The sequence below is a fragment of the Odontesthes bonariensis genome, chromosome 11, assembly GCF_027942865.1.
Source record: "Odontesthes bonariensis isolate fOdoBon6 chromosome 11, fOdoBon6.hap1, whole genome shotgun sequence".
Lineage (NCBI taxonomy): Eukaryota > Metazoa > Chordata > Actinopteri > Atheriniformes > Atherinopsidae > Odontesthes > Odontesthes bonariensis.
The window spans coordinates 24,653,099-24,665,738 of record NC_134516.1 but is presented as its reverse complement, the minus strand read 5'-3'; the positions used below and the strand labels follow the sequence as shown (position 1 = coordinate 24,665,738).

The following is a 12,640-nucleotide window of genomic DNA, read 5'->3' as shown; positions in this document are numbered from 1 at the left end:
GTCACTAGATGCAAGTAGCTGCCACATCTATTGATTTGTGTAGCACAAGCTTCAATACAAGTATTGAAAGTAACAGACCTTTGCAGCCACATAAGATAGTTATGAAGCCATCCTCGGTCATGGACTTGCAGAAACTACTGTCCAGGTTTCACATGGCCCCAGCATCTGATGGGTCTGCCCTTACCCAAAGACGCCTTCATTTAAACGCAGGATCCACCGCTGAAAGGTTAGTGGCTTCTTCTTCTTCCATCAGTTTGAACTTGAAATCATGCTGCATTCACTTGACCTAAAACTGGGAAGTTAAGAATCTTTCGCTCTTACTTTCTGCTTCATTATTAAAGATAAATTCCAGTTAACTTCAGGAGATTTTATATTAACTATATTAACTTCCTTTGATGTTTGATGAGTGGAAAATGTCATTTCTGTCTTTTGTTTTCTTTAATTAAATTTAGTCACATTGAACGCTAACTGCTAAGATATTTCAGGATGAGTTTTCTGGTGAATAAAATATTCACAGTAAAACTCGGTAGCATTCCAACTTTATAACTTGTATTCTTATTCTTTTTATCAAAGCAAACTGTTCAAACACGGTTTAAATGTCTGTTTAGTAGAATTTCCTCAGGGGACGTCTCTCCTGACCCAAACAGCACAAAGTCCACCTTCAGACAGAAGTACGGTAGCCTGAGAGGGACAAATTTTACCTTGTTGAATCTTAATAAATACAATTAAACAGTTTTAAAAGACAGATCTTTAATCCTGCAGGGTCGAGCTGCCCTCAGATGTAGATTTGATCCGTGCACACAAACTCTGGTTCATGTCGCCATCATGGCTCCCAACAGTCGGAAGTGGGCTAATAAACCACAGCTTCCATATGAAGGCGACTCACAGCTGCAGGCACTTGGTTTTACTTCCGTTTGGCCACATTTACAAGATTTTAAGCCTGATTTCCACATTCCAGACAAACAGCTGAAATCTGAGACGTTCAGCTTCAAACGGGCGAGTTTTAGCAGAAAACACCAGCAGAGAGTCTGTTGCAGCTCTGAAAGACCTCCGAAGGGGAAGTCTGAACTGGTGTTCAGCCGTCTCCGGCCTCCAGCAGGACGTTGGCTCAGGGGAAAACACGCCGCTCCTCCCCATGAACGCAACAGGAAAGCTAACATGAAACCACCAGCCAGCACAGGAAAACACGAGGCTCAGCGTCACTCCGAGCGTCTCTTTGCTCCAATAAAGTTTGTACAAACTGGTTTCCTCCTTCATGACTGAGCCGGCTGCAGTTTGTGCTCCGAGGCCGACGGAGCCTCGATGATTTCTCCGGACACGAACAACTCCTGAAACACAAACGGCTTTCGGTCAGTCTGGATTTCCTTAAACATTTCAACCTTTTTCTCTCACAGCGGAGCTCCAAATGGGATCAATCAGAGTAAGTAAAAAGTCTGAACCAAGAGAAACCAACCTCACATCAGTGTCTAACGTTTTTATGGCCTTAGAATGAACCACTTACTTCCCACACGTCAGGCCGGCCATCTTACCACCATGAAAAGGCACAAAGAAGAAGAGTCCTGTACAAGAATAAACCCTGATGTGGCTTTTCCCAGAAGCCCATTTTCTCCCAGACGGGTCAGTTAGCCTAAACTTAGGTGGATGGACTTTGGGATGGTTGCCATCTCCAACTTGGCTTGATAACCGAAAACATTAAACTTTTAAGAAAATAAGATGAACTTAATGTTGTTCCTCTGCGGTTTTGACTTTCACATCCAGGTTTAAGCAGGAGCTGATCTGGAACCGCTTTTCCTGCTAAAAGCTGTTTTTTTACCAACTGGAGCAGGGTGAGCAACCTGAGGATTCAGCAGCTACCTGATCATAGATGACTTTAACAATGAGCGAGCAGCTGGGACAGGTGGCCACCTCCTCCCCGTTCTCCAGGTCCTCCTTAAAGGATAAGACCGGTTTTTTGACATTGGGCCCTTGATTTCACATTATAACATGATGCTCTACTCACCCCTGCTTGTTGTTGGTCATTTGGAGCTGTTCCGAAGATATTCGAGAGGCGTCTGGCTGCTCTCTTGAGATATTCGGCCATGAAACGGTTTCCTATGGGCAAGCTTATACAGGCACAAACTATGCTGTTTATAATTTATTAATTACTCTACACTAGCACTGATAACGTGGAGGTGCGTTGCTTTCTTAAAAAAATCCGGGTTACTAATTTTGAATTTTAGCCGAATGAATAAATAGGCAGCAGGTCTGTGGGCTGTCTGTGGCAGTAGCACCACGAGGACGTCAGTAACACCCACTTTACGACAAAAATTCAAAATTACAATAACCCGGATTTTTTTAAGTAAGCGACGCACCTCCACGTTATCAGTGCTAATGTACAGTAATTAATAAATTATAAACAGCATAGTTTGTGCCTGTATAAGCTTGCCCATAGGAAACCGTTTCATGGCCGAATATCTCAAGAGAGCAGCCAGACGCCTCTCGAATATCTTCGGAACAGCTCCAAATGACAAACAACAAGCAGGGGTGAGTAGAACATCATGTTATAATGTGAAATCAAGGGCCCAATGTCAAAAAACCGGTCTTATCCTTTAAGGCACTGCTGCGATTTGAACCCAGGATCTCCTGTTTACAAGACAGGCACTTTGACCTACTAAGCCACAGTGCCACATTATTCATAAAACTGATGAAAGAATAAAGAGCAGGAACTGGAACCACCTCAGGAAGTGTTTTTTGTGATCTATTTCTGAAATTCATGTGATCTCTGCATAAATCAAGGCTTGATGTTATTCAAATTATCTTCATATGTAAAAACATTGGATATAGTCCAAGTTCAATCTTATGTAACTCAAGAATAGTTAAAGGCCTACAGAAAGGTGATTTTTTGCACAAAACTGAAATGGCAGATCGATTCCTTATATAGCATGGAATTGTTTTATGATTTTAAAATAATTTTAGGCCCCTGGATAGTCCTGATTAGACCCAATAAACTATCACCACTTTTGATTCGAATTTTGGCAAACCGACGATAGGTGTGTGACGTCACGAGTGCAATAAACAATAAACATGTCTGATACCAGTAGTTCCAGTAGCGAAGCCAGCAGTTTGCCAGACCTGGACAGCTTCTTCACGGCAAATTTCGATGTGTGCCGCGGGATGTCGCTTGGAAATGTAAAACGTTGGGTTCAGTGCAGTTTTTATTGCGAGTAGATGTAGAAGTGTGTGTGTTGTCCTCAGCACCAGCAGCTCACACCACCGGGGACAGAGGAAGCAGAGAGACCCGCGGTCGGACAGGAATCCACCTGGCGGAGAGCGAACACACTCTGCCAGGTGGAGAGTGGAAATCAGCCGGCAGAGCGATCATGTCCACGTCGGGGCTCTTGATGATCGCTCTGCCGGCTGATTTCAGGGCAACCATCCCGCGGTGTGTCCGCTCTCCGCCAGGTGGATTCCCCCTGAGTGTCCGCACCGCAGGGAGCTGAACACGGCGGGATGGCTCCGGCTGATTTCACCAGAGAGGAGGCAGGCGGACAGGGAGACACAGACACAAGACCGCAGGTCTCTCTGCTTCCTCTGTCCCCGCAACATTTGAAACTTTTCAGGTGAGAAAGTAGTCGTTTAGATCCCCAACGTGTTGAAAACCTGACAAAATACCGGCTGTTTACCATTTTGTTCCGACGAATTCGGCGCTACTAAAGCTAGCCGCATTGAGCAACGCACTTCCGGTTATTTTGACAAAATAAAATACCCGTTGCCTTTTATCATAGGGAAAACAGGAAGTGAACCTACCCTCGTTGTAGCTAGCTTGAAACTGCCATTTTGACAGGAAATGACGGTTGCCGGGTTGCCGCCGTCCTGCAGTGCTTCTGTCTTCTGACAAAGTCGCTAAATTGGCAACACGGCAGCCAGGAAAAACCATCGCACTTGTGACGTCGCACGGAAGCCCCGCCCCCAGTCTGCAATTCCAGGAAGGTTTCCTAGCGGCAAATTCAAAATCGCAAATTTCATGCGTTTATGAAATGTTTTGATGTAGAGTCCAATGATCATTATTGTTCCTCTGTGTATGTATTATCATTATGTATTGGGTGTAGTGTCAGCTTTCTGTAGGCCTTTAAAGCCATGAGATGAAGTGCCTCCAAGTACAGACTGCTTTGGAAGTCCAGCACTCCTGAAGCACTGCTGTACACAGTTATGGCACCATGTTGACGTACATAATAACAGCTTAAGGCACTGCTGGGATTTGAACCCAGGATCTCCTGTTTACTAGACAGGCACTTTGACCAACTAAGCCACAGCGCCACATGGTTCATTAAACTGATGAAAGAATAAAGAGCAGGAAATGAGCTCCAGAGACTTTCCCACAGCTAACTGTGACTTCTAAAAACATTTTTATGAAGTCTGACCAAAGAACAGACTCATAATAACCATGATGCTCATTGAAAGGTCCATCATTTGATGAAGAGCAACAATGCAAAGCATTCAGTAGAACCCTGCTAACTACCACACTGCACAAAAAGAGGGATTTGTGTCACTGTGGACGGCAGTGAACATCCGCGAATTTGCCTAATTTTCGGACGCACCTGGGCGCTTGCAGGCAGACAAACTTTAAGTTTGTTGAGCGAGAAAATCGTCGGAAACGAACCCGACTCTCGGCGGGCTCACAGCGGGGTGCTAATGGCCCAGCGATTAGCACCCCGCTGTGAGAGTGCCTGGACCTCTCACTGGCCTCGCTGGTATTGGACGAAAAAGGCACGTGATTACATGAAAAAGCTCCTGTAAAGCTGACCGCCCATTGGCCAATAAGGTTAATATATGCATACTTTATATGGGCATATCATTCAGAAATTATGATTAATAATTGTGATTATGATTACTAATATTCCTGGGATGTTTGTGTACTTCATATATTCACGTCATTCTTATAAGCTGCACTATGACTAGGCTAATGCAGGCATGAATGACGTGAATCTACTGAGGAAATGAAAAAGGAAACTTTTTTTTTTAAAGCGCTTTTATTGCCACACCACACAATGTACATAGCTTACATTGTAATAAGAACCATGTTGATAATAAAGAATTGAAAACTATATACACACACTGCTGTAGCCTATAATATACACAATAAGCCTAAACGCCGCCGTTTGGAATCCGCATTCTTCGCATCACTCCGGTCCCTGCAGGGTCTGCGGGAGTTGTCAGACGTCCTCATCCTGGATCAGAGGCTGGCTTCTGGGAGCTGTTGGAATAACCAATAAATAATCAAAACATAGTCTATCCATGCACAGCATATTGACAACTTGTCTATAAAGTAACGAAAGTCATATTGACAGCGTATATGTTCTTACTCTCTTTCACTCTTCTGTGGTGAGACTGTGAGTATTTCGGGTTGGCTTCAAGACGCGCCTGTAGCACAGCACACAGGTCCGTCACGCAGCTAGAAAAAACAAACAAGAGGAATGAATAAAATGACCAGTGCTTAAAAGTATCAGTGCCAGCCGTGGTAAAAGTCAGCGCCGCTCACCCTCGATAGTGTCCCCCGTCTACCTCTCTGAAGTTCGGACTGTTTGCCACCGCCTCCTTCAAGCGACTCGTTACATCCATATTGTGAGGTGACAGTAGCCTGTAAAAACAACAGGCCTATGGTTAATAAAAAAAACTGCATTAACGTAACATCGGGTCCAACTCAACTAGATATTGGGAGAACACTCACTTATTCTCACCCTTGACCTGGATTATAATGCCACTGTGAGTTATGCAGGCGGCGAACTGCTTCCTATAAATTGAAAACACGAAATTCATTTTTTTAAATAAAGCAACTCACACTGGTTTTCACGTGATGGACACAATTAAGTTGAGTTTAGCCTAAAGCCACAGTCAATAACCTACTCTTACCGCGATTTTCGGATTCTGTATCCGCCTTCTCTTGGGGGCGCGCTCTTCAACTTCTCTGGAATGTAACTCCAGTCCGTTCTCGACGGCCATCTTGCCTCCAACCTAGCGAATCTCTGGTCGATTCCCTCCAGAACCCTCTCCACGACCGTATCCACAGTGCTGGCCACCATACGAGACATCCCGGTCATAGCATTCAACAGGACTTTCATTTTATCTGCCTGTAAGCAAGTGAGTAAGTAAGTTTAATATACAGCACATTTAAAATCAGCGAGAACTGTCCCAAGTGCTGTACAGTGTCAACAAGACTAAAATTAATCAATCAAAAGGTCATGTGCAAGTAGAAAAAAACACACAAACCTGTAGACCCGCAGAGAGTTGCTGGGGAGTTGAAAGCAAGTCGTCTTCCAGCCATTGTATTCCGCATACCAGGGCAGTTTTCCCAGCACGGGACCTCAGCGATTTCTGTCTGCCTTTCTGCCGCCAGATCTGCTCCTTAAACTTTTTGTTTACACTGCACGACACAATGTTTCTCATACGTGATTGAACGAGAGCTTATGCGAGCCGTTAAGCTCCACCAATCATATGCGTATACGTCATTACACGGAATACTCGCGAGACAACCTCCCGTCCTTTTGCTATTTAATGTTGTCTGACCACAGCTGGCAATTTGCACTGTTTTGACACAAAAATGGACTCTGCAAGGACAAAGAAAAGACCTCGGCGATATTGTGACCATTGTGACACCGAATTAAGCCATACACAATAAAACACTGAGCGCACTACTGCACATTATGTATACAGGCCAGATTTCTATATTTTTATTTCTATATTTCTATTTTATTTAAGAAACCTTTTAGAATATTGCTGTTGCATGCTTATTTTATCTTTATCTTATCTTTATTATTATACATTTGGACATCCAGTGCGGGCAACAAAGAAAAGAATTTCATTGTTCAGGGAAACACGTTTCTAACTGCACATATGACAATAAACCTTTGAATCCTTGAATCCTTGAATCCTTGAATTTTGCCCACAAAAAGCGGTATTACAAAAGAGGTGTTTGGGAGAAAAAAAACAGATATGCATCACCTGTCACCAGCAGACAGCGTGCACCTCTTCTTTTTCAAGACAACACAGCAACAAACTTGGCTGGAGTTGGAGGTGATAGTGAACGTGTAGAAACAGGCCTGCCCACCATAGACATATTATAGGTAGACGCCCCTTTCGCTTCTGGGTCGCGTTAAATGTCGCCGCCATCTTGCTAGGGAGTCAGTTGCGTCAAGATCGCCGGTCTGTATCAGGGCAAGCTGTCAGTGTGTCGGTAAAAGAGCAGTTTGTTCGGGCTGAAATTGGCTCAGATGATGTGTTTCTGCTCGAGGAGCACATTCTAGTGCCCTGCACAGGCCTATTATCTGGGCCCAAGCCCGGCCCTGGCCCGAGGGGGTGGAGCCCCAGCCCGGCCCGGTCCGACAGGTTTTCAGAATTCTCAGGCCCGAACCCGGCCCGACTTTTTTTTTTTTTTTTTAACCTCCCATAACAATGTTTTAACGATAGAACGCTATATTCAATGTGTGCGTTCGTAAATTCAATCTGCCGCTCTGAAAATGGGATAACGCTCTGCAGATAGAAAAAAACAGCATTGTATTTTTCTGTGAATAAGCAAACGGTTTCTGACAGATCAAAATGGACATAAAAGAGCAGGTTAAAATAGGGGCTCATGTTTCGATCAGCAGCTTGAGAACTCGTAGACACAGACCATCTGGGGAGACATCACGCAATCGTGCGCTCTCACCACGGCTCGGAGTAGATTCACCCGGGTCATTTGACCCGTGATATCCAGCCAAGTAGCCCACCCGAAGTTTTTCCGATCTTGGCTGAACATCAGCCGAGTTACCGAGTTATCCAGAATAGCTTAGTACAAGCGCTAACGGACCCTGGCAGTATCTCCAAAATGACCACACTAATAATCACATGCCATGACACCAAACTTCTACAGTAGTACAAATATGATCTGTACTCACAAAACGATGCATTTGGAAGTTTGTACATAGTCCAGGAGTTTATTATTATCAACACAAGCCTGATAGCTTCGGTGATGCTAAAGCTGCGTCGACGTCACTTCTGGGAGCTGTGAGCTTCAAAGTAAGATGAGGGTTGATCTACTACTGTGGACAACAAAGTATATGCTATATTCTACATGAATTTTTACGTTGTAGAGTTGTGAATTTATTTTATCAATGGAGAAATTGAGCAGCCTTGCTTTGTTGTTGCTACTGGGACTACTTCAGCCAGCTCATCTGTGTTTAAGACATGTCGGAGGACTGTGTGAGTCCGTATGCCTATATAAGGGAGGTGCTGGCGCGGGGCAGAGCAGCTGCTGCTGCGTTCAATTGTTTTCAGGGCCGTCGGGCCCCACGGGCCTCGGGCTCCAGTGCAGGACTCTATTCAGGACACATAGTTTGGTATATACAACCACCACTTTTCACTGTTGTCATTGGTTGTGTCCACATTTCACAAACTCAGGCTGCACCACATAGCCAAACTCAAAACACTGGAATTACAGAGTGGCAACAGCCAAAAAAAGGCTTAGCAAAACTATACTTTTTAAAGGGTTCTAGCTCCAAGATACAAGCCTAGACACAAGCTTATATATACAAATATATACATACATATTTAAATTATTATATTATATTTTATATTACTATATGTGTATTAGAATTAAACTATTGAAATACTATGGTATTTATTTATAATAGCAGCAGGTGTTTTGATGTTTGTTTACATTTGTCTTCTGTATCAGAAGTTTTTGTTTGGGAAATGACTTTTTATTGTCAATTGCGCTGTTGCTTAGATGTGAAAATCTTATGAGCATGATTGTATATATATATGTATAGTCAATCCCGAAATTATTCATACCCCTTGCAAATTTTGACTTAAATGTACTTTTATTCAACCAACAATTTTATTTTTGACCGTAAATGACACAGGCATCTCCCGGGAGATAATACGGAAACTAAAGGCAATAAAGGCTTTTCTATTAATTATTGAGAAGGGTATGAATAATTTTGGACATGCCACTTTTTGTTTAAATGTGAATAAAAGCTGAGGAATATTTTTTTCCACAATGATGCCTCTTGTACATCTTTGTATTATCTCCTGGGAGATGCCTGCGTCATTTCCGGTCAAAAATAAAATTGCTGGTTGAATAAAAGTACATTTAAGTCAAAATTTGCCAGGGGTATGAATAATTTCGGGCTTGACTGTATATATATATATATATATATATATATATATATATATATATATATATATATATATATATACACGTATGTTATTCCATCACATAATACATAATACTGAGTCATTATATTATATTATATATTATGGTATTTATATTAGACTATTTAAATATTTTGAGATATGCATACTTTACTGCTATAGAAAGCTGCAGCTGTTTTGATGTTTGTTCACCATTGTCTTTTTTTGTAGTGTTGTTTATTGTAAATTGCATTGTTCAAGGTGGTTTCTCAATGCACATATTTGAAACGCAACTATAAAAAACAGACTGACTGCCAGTGTCTCACTATTTGATTTGTAGGCTATTTCTCTTAATGATGGTCAATACGTAGTAGCTAAAGAAGCACCATTTCGATAGTTTAGATTCGTGCACAAGCTTTGGGAGTACAAGAAAAGTGAACGTCTATCAGCGATTATTATAGACATATGCACATGTGTGGAGGTTAGAGCCTAATTAGCGAGATTCAAAGATTCAAACATTGAGACAAATCTTTTGGGGGGTACTCCACGTAGATCATACACCATTGAATGTAAAAACGACTCAGTGAAATCGGTTGCAAAATGTAAGACAATCGTGATTTTTATCTAGAAAAAACGATGCTCCCGGCAACTTGCGCTTGTTTGACAGACCTCTGGTCCAAATGAGCCCTCAAGCAATATGGCGGCGACGTTTTACGTCACGGCAACGGGCTGAAGCAGTCAATGGGGCGTCTACCTATATTATGTCTATGCTGCCCACCTCACTTGAAAATGACTGTGGCAGCTCCCGACCTAATCACTGGCATTTACATATTAAAGGCTCTCCTAAGTAGGGGAGGGGGTCATGGGGGAGCAGTTCCCAGGTCAATTTGCGACAACTTGGGCCAAGTTTTCACTTTTACAGGAAGTGAACCTACCCTTCTACTCATGGCTTTTTTAAAGCCATGAGTAGAAGTGCCTCCAATTGGTTCAAAACTTCATCATATTTTGCAGATATTGTTGGGTTTTCAACTCAGACCCTGCTGTTCATGAGGAAGTCATTTTCACCAGTTACAGCCAGATCTCATGAAGCGGTGTACTTATTACACACCAAGTCATTTACTGTGTTTTTACAAGGCTTCTTTAATGCTTTTGCGTATTATTTTCCGCTACATATATCAAGGAAATGACGTCCTGCCCTCAGCTTTTACTCTAACTCTGACTATTTCATGGTTTGTACGTTCATTTTGATGTTATGTAGTGTGACAGGAGGAGAACCTCCACCGTACTGTACCCTAACCAATTGACGTTATGTGAACAGAGGAAAATTACACTCTGAAAGCATAAAATAGGCATTAATGAGACTTTAAAAGCTGTGTGCTATTTATAGTGGACCAGTGAAAAGGATTTAGTAGAAAGCTGATAATAAACTGTTTTATATGCTAAGTCATAGCTTGCTCTGAAGGCCTACAGGCACTGCTGGGATTTGAACCAAGGATCTCCTGTTTACAAGACAGGCACTTTGACCAACTAAGCCACAGCACCACATGGTTTATAAAACTGATGAAAGGATAAAAAACAAAAAAATTTAGCTTGTTGTTTGTAAGTACTTAAAATCAAAATTACTTTTTAAGATAGTAAGTAAGCGTTGTTTCTAAGTGCTTGTTAAAATGATTATTTAAGATAGTAATTAAGTGTTTTTTAGGCGATGTGAAAACCGTTTGCTGTGACTTTCAAATCTGCTTCAAAAACTGGACGTGTTTCTTCAGATAAACTCCTGACCAACTGTGAAAAAGCAGTGAAAATGTCTGGCCTGTATGAACTTTGTGATGTCAAACAAGATCAGAGATGACATCGATTGTGATGTCACTACAGTGATGACATCACAGCTTTGTGAAGGCTTCTGTTCTGTCTCTTCTGGTCTGTGGTTCCAACCACAGATTCTGGATGGAAGTGAAGTCCGGATTCCAGAATGTTGATTTGTGTTCTCTGTTAATCTCTGGACGACTTCAGCTGATTACTTCCTGTCACTGTCACGTTGGAAGGTCCACTTCTGCCAGTTTTTCAGCAGCCAGTATCATGTTTTCCACCAGCAGTGTTTTCCAAGACAGAATAATGTCAGTTTGTTTAAAATGTTGCCAAAATAAACTATTACAATTACAACAAATGTCATCTCAGGGCACTTCAGTAATAAAGTCCAATTCAAGCCAATTAGAGTTAAATTCATTGTAATTATAATCCAATTAATTCAATTCAGAATGAATCCAATTCATACAGAGGAATTCAAAAACTATTTCCTCGCTAAGGAAACCAACAGATGGCACCGAACTTGCACTATTTCTAATTAGATATAACTTTTTAATAGTTCTATGATCATATCTTTCTGGTTTTATTTGCATTTTACAAAGAGTCCCGAGTAATTATGAAAGTGGGGTTTTAATTAGAAGAAAAAGCCTCAAAATAAAGTGATTTTTAGGAGTATGCAGGGATTCATTTCCATCTAATGAACAGGTCAGTTATATTAAACAGTGGGCCGTGTGAGCAGCAATCAGGGGAGTAAGGAGTTCACAGATCATAGACAGAGGCAACCGTCCAACTATTCAAAGCTTTTAAAATGAGTAATAAAATCTGACAGGTAACCAGGGAAGGAAGTCCTTTAATCCTGGAAATATTCTCCAGGTGATAGTCGGCTGACTTCCTAACTGACCTGATCTGGCTGCTGAAGTTCAGCTCTGAGTCCATAATAACACCCAGATTCCTGCTTGGTTTGTGCTTTTTAACATCACAGCCTGAAGCTGAGCTCAGATTTTTAACAGCTGACAATGACCTCTGTTTTATCTTTGTTTAGCTGCAGGAAGTTCTGGATCATCCGGTTGGTTATTTGTTGGAGGCTCTTTGCTGGGCCAGTTATTCCTCTGTGCCAGCAGCTGAGCACCAGTTCTGCCAAAACTAACAGGAAACATCATCCTGCACCGCTGGATTATCAACAAGTAACACTGACCAAGGGAGATTAAAAAGGATGCAGAGGATAGTCAGCCATCTCCTAAACACGGGACTTGTGTTTGACACCAGTCTTTGAACTGCTGTGAGACCGTTGTTTCCTTCATTCGTTTTTCACCTTTTTTTCCAAAACTACTTGGTCGAAAGGTGTAAAACATTAAAAGTACTGGGTTAAAGTTAGAAAAGCATCATGTTTAGGAAATAAAATACACTTTTGGGGGAAAAACTTGGCCAATAAGACCAGGAGCTCCTGACCTGTCTCACACATTTCAGTAAGACCTCGGGAAATTGTACAAAAAAGGGCAAAACATGTCTCCTTTAAAGGACCAATAAGAGCTACATCTCAGACTCTACAGGCCTCAGTTAACCTGTTAAATGTGTGAGTGGGTCGGTGTGAAAACTCAACATGTAGGATGTTATTTCCAGCTTCTACGTTTAACTGAAAGAGAAAATCTGAGAATTACGACAATTTGGGTAGAGCTATTTTACGACAGTA

At 42.0% G+C, this 12,640-nt stretch overlaps 3 non-coding genes across 3 annotated transcripts; all 3 read right to left on the bottom strand.

Annotated features, from left to right (window-relative positions):
* Window positions 1-2,591: 2,591 nt before the first annotated feature.
* On the bottom strand, window positions 2,592-2,665 carry trnat-ugu (transfer RNA threonine (anticodon UGU)). The gene has a single exon. It is a non-coding gene; the product is annotated as a tRNA-Thr (tRNA).
* A 1,557-nt stretch (window positions 2,666-4,222) lies between these two features.
* Window positions 4,223-4,296, bottom strand: trnat-agu (transfer RNA threonine (anticodon AGU)). The gene has a single exon. It is a non-coding gene; the product is annotated as a tRNA-Thr (tRNA).
* A 6,319-nt stretch (window positions 4,297-10,615) lies between these two features.
* On the bottom strand, window positions 10,616-10,689 carry trnat-ugu (transfer RNA threonine (anticodon UGU)). Its single transcript has one exon. It is a non-coding gene; the product is annotated as a tRNA-Thr (tRNA).
* Window positions 10,690-12,640: the final 1,951 nt, after the last annotated feature.